This window comes from Falco punctatus, assembly GCF_963210335.1.
Source record: "Falco punctatus genome assembly, chromosome: 1".
Classification (NCBI taxonomy): domain Eukaryota; kingdom Metazoa; phylum Chordata; class Aves; order Falconiformes; family Falconidae; genus Falco; species Falco punctatus.
In genome coordinates this window covers 72,568,843-72,581,151 of record NC_137580.1, presented here as the reverse complement: position 1 = coordinate 72,581,151, position 12,309 = coordinate 72,568,843, and the positions used below count along the sequence as shown (strand labels likewise).

At 42.0% G+C, this 12,309-nt stretch overlaps 1 protein-coding gene across 2 annotated transcripts in view; it reads right to left on the bottom strand.

The window, feature by feature from the left end:
* The window catches only part of UNC5C (unc-5 netrin receptor C), a 266,667-nt gene that overhangs the window by 148,086 nt on the left and 106,272 nt on the right, over positions 1-12,309 (bottom strand). The window lies entirely within an intron of this gene.

Genomic DNA, 12,309 nt, shown 5'->3' with positions numbered 1-12,309 from the left:
GCCTGAAACTAAACCAGATAGCAGGCAAAAAAGGCAAAGAAAACAGTGATATTTCAGTGAAATGGCATGGTATGCTAGCGTTGCTGATATTTAAGCAACTGCCTGTTGCCAAATGCTTGGGCAGAGAGAGAAGCACACAAAAAAGGCTGGCTCTGTGGTGGAAGGAGGTGTAGGGAGGGCAGTGAGTGCAGCACTGCAAAACTAAGACAGAAATAAGCCCCAGGAAGGGAAGGGGGCACCAGGTAAACTGAGCACTAAGTAGCTGGCAGCTCAGAGGTACAGGAAAGCACCCAAATGGGCTCCTCATGAGCCACCTTCTGCTTGGCCACTCTTGGGGCTGCCTCCGCCTGAGGGCAAGCAGCCGGTCGTGATCCCCTCCTGGCTCCCCTGGGCTCACTAATGGTCCACGGCCACAGGAATAATGTGATTTGCAAGGAAGGGGACAAATGCTGCAATAACAACGTCCACCGAAACTCAGGCAACAGCGCGGTGTTAATTGTCCCTGCAAGACACCCTTGGTAGAGGCAGAGCTAAGCTGGGGGAAACCTAGTAAAGAAAGACATTATTTGCCTGTCCTTTATTGAAAATTTCAAGAAAACCAAATGTTGCTGTCCCTAGAGAATTCAGCAAGGAAACTAAGTGACAGGGAAGATAAATGCTTCCCACTGCCAGTGACATACCCAACACAGAAATACAGATAATATTTTCATAACTTGGTGGTTTAAATGCCTTTATCAGAGAAACAAGATTTATGCTTCTGGCTCAGAGGGAGGGCAAGAGAAACTTAAACTGTACAAGTAGTTGTGTACACATGGATGCGTGTGTGCATATTGCATCAGGCGCAAGGAAGGGAAGAGGGTTAAAGATAAAGTAATCTACCTCTGAATAGAAAGACCCTCCCTGCTGCTCTGAATTTTCCTGACTTTTGTTCTCGTTAGAACCTGTAAAATAGAAGTAAGGTACAATTCAATATCATATGATCAAAGTCATAGCCTCAAAGAGGAACTAACCTAGCCTTTTCTTCTATAGTTATATCATAAATAAGGTCACTAGAGGACACAAAAAGGTACGATTTTTCCAGTAGTTGTGTGCATATGTATTGTATGCAAAAAACTAAGAACATTGCATGTATTAAAAGAAACCCATAAAGGATAATTTTTAGCATTGATGTTAAATTTTAGCATTAACTCTGATGCTGACTTCAGACCAACATAATTACTTTAACTTCACAGTTACCCTTTGACTGGTAAAGAGAAAAGAATGAGGCCAATGACATCCATTCTGCCTATTAGTGTAGTCATTAACGTTAAGTACAATCCCTGCCAGGAAAATGACTTAAAATAAGGAAACGGAGAAGTACTATTCAAATCCAGTGTTTCAAAATAAGCCCACCTGAAATGTGCAGACCATGCAAAGATGAATGCAAAGAGAGGAATACAGGAAGCATTTTAAAATCCCTACTTTCAGATGTTTTCTAGAATCAGTAAAAACACAATAAGGATGGAGCTAACTACTTATCTTTCTGAAAACATGCATATGCTTCATGTCTGCCTTTAAATCCTTTGGGATTTCAAGTCTGTTTATACCTTTAAAGGTGTTTTTTAAATCCAAGCAGGCACACAGGCAGAAATAGCTGGGTTTCTCTCCTCTCAGCAGCTTGATAAATGAGCATTTGTTGAATGGAGAAAAAAAAAAAAAAGCAAGCCTGTAATACAGGATAGGCTCTCTGTTCTATATTCCTACAGGCTTCCCACCCACATTGTAACAAATACACACTTATTATATAGTTGACATCAGGCCAGAATGGAGAAGATGCTGCAATCTTCAAAATCAAGTCCACAGAGCAGGCTAGCCTGTAGTCCTGTGATCTGCTGGGAGAAAGGGGCAGGGAGCAGCGGGGTTATCTGGCCAGCAAACTGTAAAATAAGCAGTGCTCCAGATCAGGTCTCGGCTCCCTCCTGCTTCTCATCTGAGTATAAAGGAGCCATAGAAATCTGTAGCCAGTGCAAGCTGTGGTGCCTTCCCCTCTTCTATAGCCATTTACCTTTTCCCCCTCCAAGTGCAGATCCAGCTGGTTCTCCTACCTACTGCATGCCAAGTGGCCACAGGTGCCCTACGGACTCTCTCCCAAAGGTGAGCTGATCACAGCTTGGTCTCTCGATTCAGCAGGCTCAGTTCAGTCAATATTACATGACTAATTTTCATGCTTTCACTTTGCAGGAGATAAACAATTTTTACACTGTGACTTATATTCAGATGAGACAACAAATATAAACCGTGAAATGCTGAGTCTTTGGGCATTAAAGAGTAACATAGGCCCACATACCAAAGTCAGCATTTGGAGTCCCCTGCAAATTTGGCTGTATTTGGCTGTGGATCTTCTCTGCATTAGCCCATAGGCAGAAGAACTGCATGCAATTTGCTGATTTCTCTGTACTAGATGCAGGAAATCATACACTAACCCAGATTTACCCAGACCCCTGTATACAACTGAATTCAGCCCAAGATGACCTGAATCTCCACCAAAGCTTTCTGAAATCCTTGTAAACCAGAGAAAACTATTCATCAAACTGGGGCTGGTATCTGAGTTGACAATGAAATCAGAAAATAAAACAGTTTCATGTTTAATTATGAAATCAATCTACCCATCCATCCTCCCTGTCCGATGTTTCTGGAGAACAAATCACTGAGCACTTGCTATCTTATCGATTGTAATCTGTTGCCATAACCAAATTCCAGCACATTGTGTCATTTTCCCTCTTCAACATCCTTGTAGACCAATACCTTTGGCTCTGGCATACTGAGCAACCTGTAATGTTCACTACAGGCTGAAGTGAAGGTCAGTAATGAAAATGCAAGGACATACCTGGCTCTAGTCTTGCAAAGGAAACAAGGTACCTATTCCTAAAACTGGAGGGCAACGTGACCTTCCCATCCTGTGCTCCTGCTCAGAAGTTTCATGAAATTTCTGCCACTGCCTGCTGCTCAACTGAATGAGCACTTCCCTTTGAGATCCTTGGACAAATAAATCCCCTTCTTTGCTGATACACAAAACTGTTGCTGGTTTCCAGCAGCAGAAACCAGAAGTGAGTCTGGCTGAAGGAACTGTAGAAACAGATTCGGCTCCCTGTAACTACACCAGGAATTAGGCCTTCATTTGCTATTGTTAGTGTTCCCTCCATTACCCTCATGTGAATTGTAAGGCTACTGTGACCTCCTGCAAAAGCACTTCATCTCCTCAGTATACCAAGTCAGAAGACATTATACCTTTAAACACAATTACGTTCACGCAGTGTGTGCTCCTCTATTTAAATGTCAATCTCTGTCTGATGTGAACATGCTTTCAAGGTTTCTTCCAGAATTTATCAGGTTGTTATTACTTACACTTTTTTTCCTGCTAAGATTTGGAGTTCTTCACAGACAGATCAATCCATAGATAAAGAGAAAAAGAGATGAAATGTGATTTCTTTTTCCAAGGAGTGAAGTCTGTATTAATAATATAATGTACCTCAGACATTTTGGTGACCAAAAGAATTACACAGATTGTATAACAGCACGAAGATAAAATTAATTGGGTCTCCTTGCATGGTATCTGTTATGAAAGCAGTTAAAACTGTTTTGTGTATTTTGAGTGAGTTGAGGAACTGTCACTTTCATGATTTTTTTTTTTATTCTCCTTTCAATCAGTGTCTTTTTATTTTCATTTTCATACACCTGCTAAGTGTATCCTGCTGTATTCACAGTTCAGCATGATGGGTTTCATATTTAGTGGAAAATGAACAATTCGTACCCTGAAGATTACAATTACTTGGTTCCTTCAAATATTTGTCTTTAGAGTATCAATGAGGAGAATGGAAAGTTAAGCCAGGAAAAAGTGAGAAAATATCTTTTTTTTTCTCCAATAAAATGTTTTTTTTTCAGGGGAAGAGGGAGTTTAAAATCAGCAGCATGACAGCCAAAAAGAAACAAATTAAGAGCAAAATGATGTTGAAGGAGAACTACAATTTCACGCATTTGCATCATTATCAGGACAGTTTTATTGCAGTTCTAATTCTGCCAGATATGCTTGAAGAGAAAAAATAATATTACAAGGAGGTCATGCTTCTCCTGCATACTGAACAAATGACCATGTTCTTTCAGAAAAGTATCATAAAACCTGCAATGTCACCTTTTCTTGCCCTCATGACCTTTTGGTGAGGACTGTAAACTTAACTCTCTGTCTAGCAGGGGAGGATTTTCTCCAGCAATATAATATAGATAAAGATATAATTCTGAATCTGAAGGAGATTTTTAAATCATAAGTGCATTTGTTAAATCATGGTCAAATGCAACCCTGGCCACAGGGTGTGCCCAGATGCTATGGGAGACATAATTCCCTCTCTTAGGTCTGCTGACTTTGAGTTGTTAACTGGAGGACAGTTCAAGGCTCTGTGTTCCTGGGCTATTAGATGTTCAGATTTACTGCATAAAGAGTTAAGGACAGAGATTGCTCTTACCTGGAAAGCTTGGGCTCAGAGTCTGATGAGCCTAAGAATCTCTCCAAAGTCAAAGCATTTACATTTTCCTTTCATCTTTCAAATACACTCTCTCTGGACTCAGATATTTTCAAATTTGGGATGGATTTGTCTCCAAGGTATGACCCAGTGCCACCTGTATGTCAGGTGTGTTCAGAGCACTTTCTATTCTCAATTACACCACCCTAACATGCCCAGCTGAGCAGAGCAGCAGCTTAGGGTTATGGGCAAGGCAAAAGAGAGAAGACAACCCAGCTGACATGAGATAATAATGACCATGCGGTGACCAAGACAAGGAAAGGTTAGCTCCATTTTATGGCAGAAGTCTCACTCGTGTATTTTCCAAGCCTTGTATCAAACTCCCACTTCTACATACTAGAGTCCCAAGCAGAACCAGAAACTTAATGGTCAAGACACCACAAGACAAGCTATTTTTACAATTACACCAGTGTATGCAAAATGCAGAAGAACACGAGCTTTTATATAGGAAATATAGTTCTACAAAAATAGCTCCCAAAAGACACTTTTTCCTCTGACCTTACAGCTTTAGATATTCAAACACCTGGTGAGCTTTGGGATCTTGGTGGGGCTCTACTGATCCTGTAAATTACATGCAATTCCTCTACACCTACAAAAACAACCATCATAGGAGTAAAACAAGAAAAGACACACAAGAAACTGTAAGTTCTCTTCTGGCCACCCATCTGATCACAACATCCCATGCACCCTCTAAGCAGCAGTACCCTTTCTAACTTTCTACAATGCAGACATGAAAACAACTTCAGAAAATAGATTAAAGTCCACAATTTCCATTTCACAATTTCTCATGCTGATAGATAGGAGCATTTTGCAGTACTGATAACCACTAAACACTTGTCCATTGTCACCTTTGTCATTACCAAAGTTAACACAGGAGCTTTGATGGTTTGCAAATGAAAACGATAAAGACTGCAATCACAACTGTTGCATATAGAAAATTCTGCTTCCTTCTGAAAGTGTTGTTACATGAATAACTTGGTTTGGTCTTGTTTCAGTGTAATAACTTAGTGGGAGAGAGGGAGGGAGAAATGTAATGAAAAAGAAAGAAATCAGAGAGCAAACAACTAAAGGTCTGAAATGTAACTTGGGACAGAGGTATGATGCATGGGAACAGCACATATTTATAGCCCGCTCAGGCCTGTCTTTTACTACAATAACAGGGACATCATTTACTAAACAAACACCAGCTGCCTATAGATCTCTGACACCTGACCATTTAGGTGGTTCAAAAACCTTCATCAAACACAGTCATCTATTAAAGGGTAAAGGCAGAGCTTTCAGTGCTAAGAATCAAGGGAAAAAAATAATATGGATTGTTCCTCTCAAAGATATGGGAAATAATTTTTGGACAAGCATTTCTTTTCTTCCTGGGCACACTACATCAATCTGTCAGAGCTACATGCAGCAGGGAAGGGAAGCAACACCCAAAAGAAAGATGACTCTTTTGAAAATAAACACACACATGGACATGCTTCCCTGGTTTCTTCAACTGACAGTCCAACCCTGACTTTCCAGGAAACTTTCCTTCAGGTACAAAGCTGGAGGAAAAAAACCCATAAAGCATCTGAAAACGTACTTTTGCTTGCTTGGTTTTCCATTCTTATTTGCACATATTAATTTCATATGCAATGTGGATTGCTTAGCAGTTCTATAACACACTGAAAGCCAGTGATCACTCAGAGCAGTTCAAAGGTCGGTGGTCACAGGATGTCATTGCTACATTTGGGCTGCTGGAAAGTCTTCCCACGAGCCAGATAAGCCATATGTGATTATCAGTGTTTGTCCCAAAGCGTTCTTAGCAAAAGCACCAAAAGCACCAGAACCACCTCTTCAGTATTTCATAGTGGAGTAGGCAACCACAGCAAGGCAAAACAGCTAGAAATCACCTCCTTCTCTCTTTCTCTTTCCAGAGCTGCCTTGATGGCAACATCTACTGGGAGAAAAGCTGCAAGAGTAGAGCTCTATAATCCCCTCCACCTGCCCATTACAACACACCATCCAGGATGGTGGTTAATTGCTTTTTAAAGAAACTTCATGGAGACTGGATGAAAAGTGTTGTGAACCACACTGTATGGTCTGGGAGGACACTCTATACTCGCCAGTGTTAATGGAGTGCCAAGATCTCTGCAGTCATTCATCACCACCCTGTAAATCTGCACCTGCTTTCCTGAGCTGTTATTTATTCAGGAAGGAGATCCTAAAATTTCTGTTCACAACTGCTTAAGGTTCAACTGGAGAGCAACCTTGAAAGAGAAGAGCATTACAGTTTAAACAATAACAGAAGGGCATTTGCCCACTGATTTATTCTCTTCTGCTTTGCTAAATATGGCTATTTTTGTTTACCAAAAGCTTAATCCCCTTTGGATCATAGATCTTTCCACTTAACTCTGAATAAGGGCATTGACCTTTCCTTGCAATTATGTTGTGTTTCCAGGCTAGTGCACTGCCACAAATACAGCATGGTTTTGTGGCATACAGACCTTTAATCGTACAATCCAGCCTGGACAAGAAGAGTTAAACCCATACAGAACAGCAGTAACTGCTGTAAAATCTGCTGTCTTTCTTCCCTGACTTTTGTGAATCACTGAAAACAGACACGTCGCTGCTCAGTCCACATGCAAGATCCACTCAACTTCAACCATGCTTTTAACATGCATCCAGTAAGTTTTTAATCACCTTCAGTGCAGACCTGACCACTTCTGCAGGCAACTATCCTGGTGCTCAGTTATTGTTCTCCTTTGAAATGTTTTTAGGAGGTTTACCCGAATCTCCTTTCCTGTAATCCCAGCCCACTCAACCTTGTCCTGTGAGAACACAGAAAGATGTCCAATCCCTTCTTTGTAGTATTTTTTTTCATGTGTTTAAAGACAAATATCTTAGCATCAGAATTGGCATGGAAATTAACAGAAGTAAGTGGATTTTTAAAATCCTCTAAATATAAGCTGTACCCAATTATGGAACCTCATAGTTGTAAGTATAAAATTATGCATGACTCAAACAAAAATTTTATGTCTAAAGATAACTGCCTAAGATGTGAGACCCATGGGGCCCACACTACCTGCATCGTCTTACAATCGTTTTGGTTCAGACTCATATTGCAAGGGGCAGAAATATACAGGATATACAGAGGTTTCAGAGCAGTCAAAAAAAATAAACACCAGCCTAAGGTAAGCAGAAAGAAGCAGGATTATTTCTTGCTTTAGATAGCCATCTCTAATGGAGACATAATTTACATTTTGAGAGAATGGCCATATGAACTATCAAAGAGAAGATTAAAAATCCACAAACTACTGTTCGGAGGTGACGGTGGCAATTGTTTTGGAGGTTAGCGTAACTACAGTAACTGGCAATAAATTTCTTTCATAAGCAACTATCATGGGAGATATTACACTGAGCTAACATACAACATCCCTGTCCCAGACTGTGCATTCTCCAGGACAGATAATGTTTCCTGTAGGTTATTCTACACTGCCAGTCATAAACGCAACCACGGCCTTGACCATAGTTACTGCAATATCAAAATAACTCCTGTGAACCTTACTTCACTCTGTAACCTGAACTCAAGGCTCAGCTTAAAGTGCAGACAGGTGTAACGTTTTCCCTTTGCACATTTTCCTTTCCCTTGTCTAGTTCATTTTATCAGGTTAAAAACTTGGTGAGCCTCAGATGATAAAGCTCCATGGTGGTGAAAGGCCACATACCTTCGAAGTGGGAGCTCTGCTGCACAGGCTCATTTTCAGCCTGCTTGCTCCCCAGCTATTCTTTCGTTCAGCACTCAATTGGGATGTTCAAAGCAAAACTGAAGCCAAGACTTTAGCTATTTTATAAGCTCTCAAGCTGAAAGCTTGACAAATCTCTGTGTCATCTCATGACTGAGCAGAATTCTGTAACTTTATGTGCCTAGAGGTCTAATAGATTTGCTTTCACAAGGGTGTCAGCCTTCTGTAAAATTCTTTAAAAAGTGGACTTTCTTTTACTGCCTGACTTCTTTCTGGCTGCAAACTTCAGCAACAGTCAAATTCCTCCCTTTGTGCCTGGAAATCTTCCTTCACAAAACTCTGTGCCGGAGATGAGGTTGAAAATGACAGTCATTTATCTGATGTCACTACATCTGGGAGTGCCATGCCCCTGCCTGTCAAAAATAAGCCTCTTTACCACAGTCTCTTTGGAGACTTCCCAATGCTACTCTGAGCTGCAAAGCTTTCTTTTTATACTCACATCACCTCCAGGGATGGTTGAGGTCTGTGGGCACAGACAGCCTGCCAGCCCCTTAGTGCCCGACGTCCCCCCATGGTGCCAGGCACAGCCCAGAATTGCTCAGGGATGCTGAGTAACCTTCCAGTCTGCTACTATCGCCCTAGCTGCCTTTCGCTACTTGCTTCTGCAGTGCACACACAGAAAAGTTGTTTTATCCACCTTCAAGCATTTCATCTTCTCCCCAGACCCACACCAGCCTTCACCCCTCAGCTCCATCACTATCACTTTCTTTTTAAAATAAACTTCACAGACTCATCCTCATTCTCCCCTGACCCCTGTCTCTGCCAGCCTTTCCATCTGGTACCTTTCTGGCTGCCCAGTCCCATCAAGAAACCCTCACTCACACACATTTGCTGGCCAGAAAAAAAAAAATGTATGAGTGAATAAATAAATGATTTAAAGGAATTCAGGCAGTCAGAAAACTGCCCATTGCCCTCTGATGTTTGCCAGTGCACAGCTAATTTTTCCCTGACAGCAAAATGGCCTGGGGTAAACAGGGCCGTTTTAACGGGAGAGAAGATGGTGAAGGGGCTGAGGTGTGAGTTTACCAGTGACTTACAGAGAAAGTTAACATTTCCTTTTCATCAAGACTAATTTCTGGAACTAAGGATTGCTAGAGGATAATTCTTTAATGGGGAGGGGTGGGGGGTGGGAGAGGAGGAATATGTGAATCTGATGCTAGAGATTTTGACAGATATATTTTATCTTTATTTAGAACTATAAAAAATCAGAAAGCCATCCACTGGAGGCTAATAACCGTTGCACATTGGAAGGAAAATAATCATGGCTGAGGAATGCTGACGCATGTCTGCTCTCCTTCAATTACTCATCTGGAGGCATTTTAGTTTGCCTGTTTATTTTAAAAAGTGCAGGTGGATCAAGAAACATGCAATCAGAAACAAAGGTGAACAGAAAAAAATAATGGGGAAACTGGCTTATTTTAAAAGTTCCTGTTCAAAACCACTCATATGATCTCCCTCCAGAAGGCAGGGCAGACCTCTAGATAAGGAGTTAACACGATGGGAGGGCTGACAAAAATTGGAATACAGCCTAAGCAATTAGTAGACTGTCAGTAATTGGAATTAAGTGATCAACTTCAACCACTACGAGAACGTACTGTGGAGAACACTCTTCTATTGGCAAGGAGATGAATGGGATAATTGTACAGCTTTTCCATCTCTAGCTGCTACGATTCAATGGCAGAATAATCCACGGGCAATTGAATGTCTGCAATTCAACAATGAAATACCAGGATCAATATTTAATTCACAATTCTCTTACCTTTTCTTCAAATCCACTTTAAGCTTATTAATGCTCTGAACACATTAAGAGGCTCTTACTCCTTGTGGGTGGGTGAATACATCTGAAGCAGAAAGCCGCCTGCGTGGTCTCAGGTTGTGGTACGTATTGACTCATGCTTTTTGTCTTGCATATATATTGTGATAAACTTTCATTAAAATCACGCTAAAGAAATGAGCAACTAAGCACTTGAATCCCGAGACCCATCCTGAACTTCACTACAGCATGCTCTTGTCGCTTTGGCTGGGCCATTTAACCACTGCCTGCCTGCTGGACAAATGGTACGGCAGCATTTACTCACCGCACAGGTACACTGTAAGGCTTAATGAGGGTGAAACTGCAACTGCTCCTTGCAAAGTGGTTGAGGAAGAGAGAAGAGGGGCAGTACCCAGCCATAACTTGGTATTTCCGAGCACATGAGGCTTTTTGGGGCAGCATGCCTACTGCCAGCCCCAGCCTCGGGGACCACAGCAAACTGCACTGCGGATGCAGATAACATTTTGCTCAGGTGCTGGGGGGCCACATGCTGCTTCTCTTAAAGGCAGGTGCAAGGATTGCCAGTGCCTTTGGGGGAGCCTGAGGAAATCTGCATCTTCACCTGCACCGAGCAGACCTGCTCTTCACTCAAACCACTCTTATGAGCACCCCAGCACTGCAGCCCTGCCTGCGTTACACGGTGCTGTACAGACACATAGATGGATTATCAGGCTGAATGGCAGCTCTTACTACTTGCATCTTGGCAATACATCTGTCTGTAGCATTGCCCATCTACCTGCTAGGGAAATGCAGAGAAAACTATCTCAACCACTTCTCTAATTCTTGCAGACCACCTTCCTTTCCCAAACTGAGAAGAATGTGCAACATGGTGTTACTGGCTGGGGAAGAGGCACTCATAGTGCTGTGCGCACCCAGATGCTCCCCTCCTTTTGTGGTGATGCTAAGCCAGCCCCCAGGGTAGTCTGTCGAACACAGCATGGCCAGTCCTCTGACTGGTCCCCAGGTAACAGCAGTCAAGAAACAAAAATAAGTTCAAGACCCTGCTTACAACAACAGCCCTCGCTGCCAGCCACACAGCTGAGGGACCAGGAGCCTGTAATCGAAACACGCCTTGTGAAGAGAGGCACACATGAAATATTAATTTCCTAGATTGTCTGCATTTGCATTGTAATAAAAAGTTCATCCTCATGGCCTGCTCTGGCCCCCGTTATTGTTTTCAGCATCGTACCTGAGGTTTGGGGGAAGAAGGGACAGTAACAGCTGTGGAAGAGCCTCCTTTGGAAATGACATCCCTAACGGAGCTTATCTCTACCAACAGTAATTTAATCCAAAATGCTGAGGTGGGGTGTGTGTGTGTGTGTGTGTGTGTGTGTGTGTAGCACTCTGTTAAGAAAGCATTCTCTAAAATAAGATCGGTTCTAACTTCAATTAGTCCCTAGCCTTTTTTTTCAGCCCTGCTTTTTCCTTCTTCTTCTTTTTAACCTTCTTTTCTCCCCGCCCCCACCTCTGAAGTCAAAGGCTTTGCAGCGAGGCCAGGATTTTCTCTGGAGAAAGCTGCCTTGTCAGTTGTGGATTTCAGAATGGAGATGTACCTGACCGTCTTAACTGATGCACTGCTTATGACAGTTCAATTAGCCCAGATGAAGACCCAGCGTTCCTATGATAAAGCCCTAGTATCTCTCTCTCCCCAGGGTCTAGGGAGAGGATGCAATCTGGCTTCACTTTGTGCATGTTAATACAACAAGTTCTTTAATTACCATTATAGCAAGGATGAGTGGTAGTTTTTCCAAGTTTGACGTTTTTCCCTAGTGTTGCAGAAAGATGAATGACCCCTGTCATTAGCTGAAGAGAAGTGTAGGCAGGAAGATGTTAGAGACAAATCAAGTCCTGAGATTAGACTGAACAGTTTGCAAGAAATTCAGATCTCTAGGTTACTGCTAGTAAGATGAGTAGATCCCCTTGGCTGGGAAGCACCAAAGCAAAGCCCTGCCTGCTCACTGCACGTTTCCAAGAACCTAAAAATACTGAAGGAGACTACAAAGAATTTTAATTTTTCTTTTTGTTTTTAACATGCAAATCAGCTTCTTGACAGTACACACTGCTGCTGATCATCACAAACAAGGCAGATCACACATACAGCATGATACCTCAAATTTTGAGTAACGAGGTATTTCTGGTAGCAGTCAGTCAAAATTTATCTTGC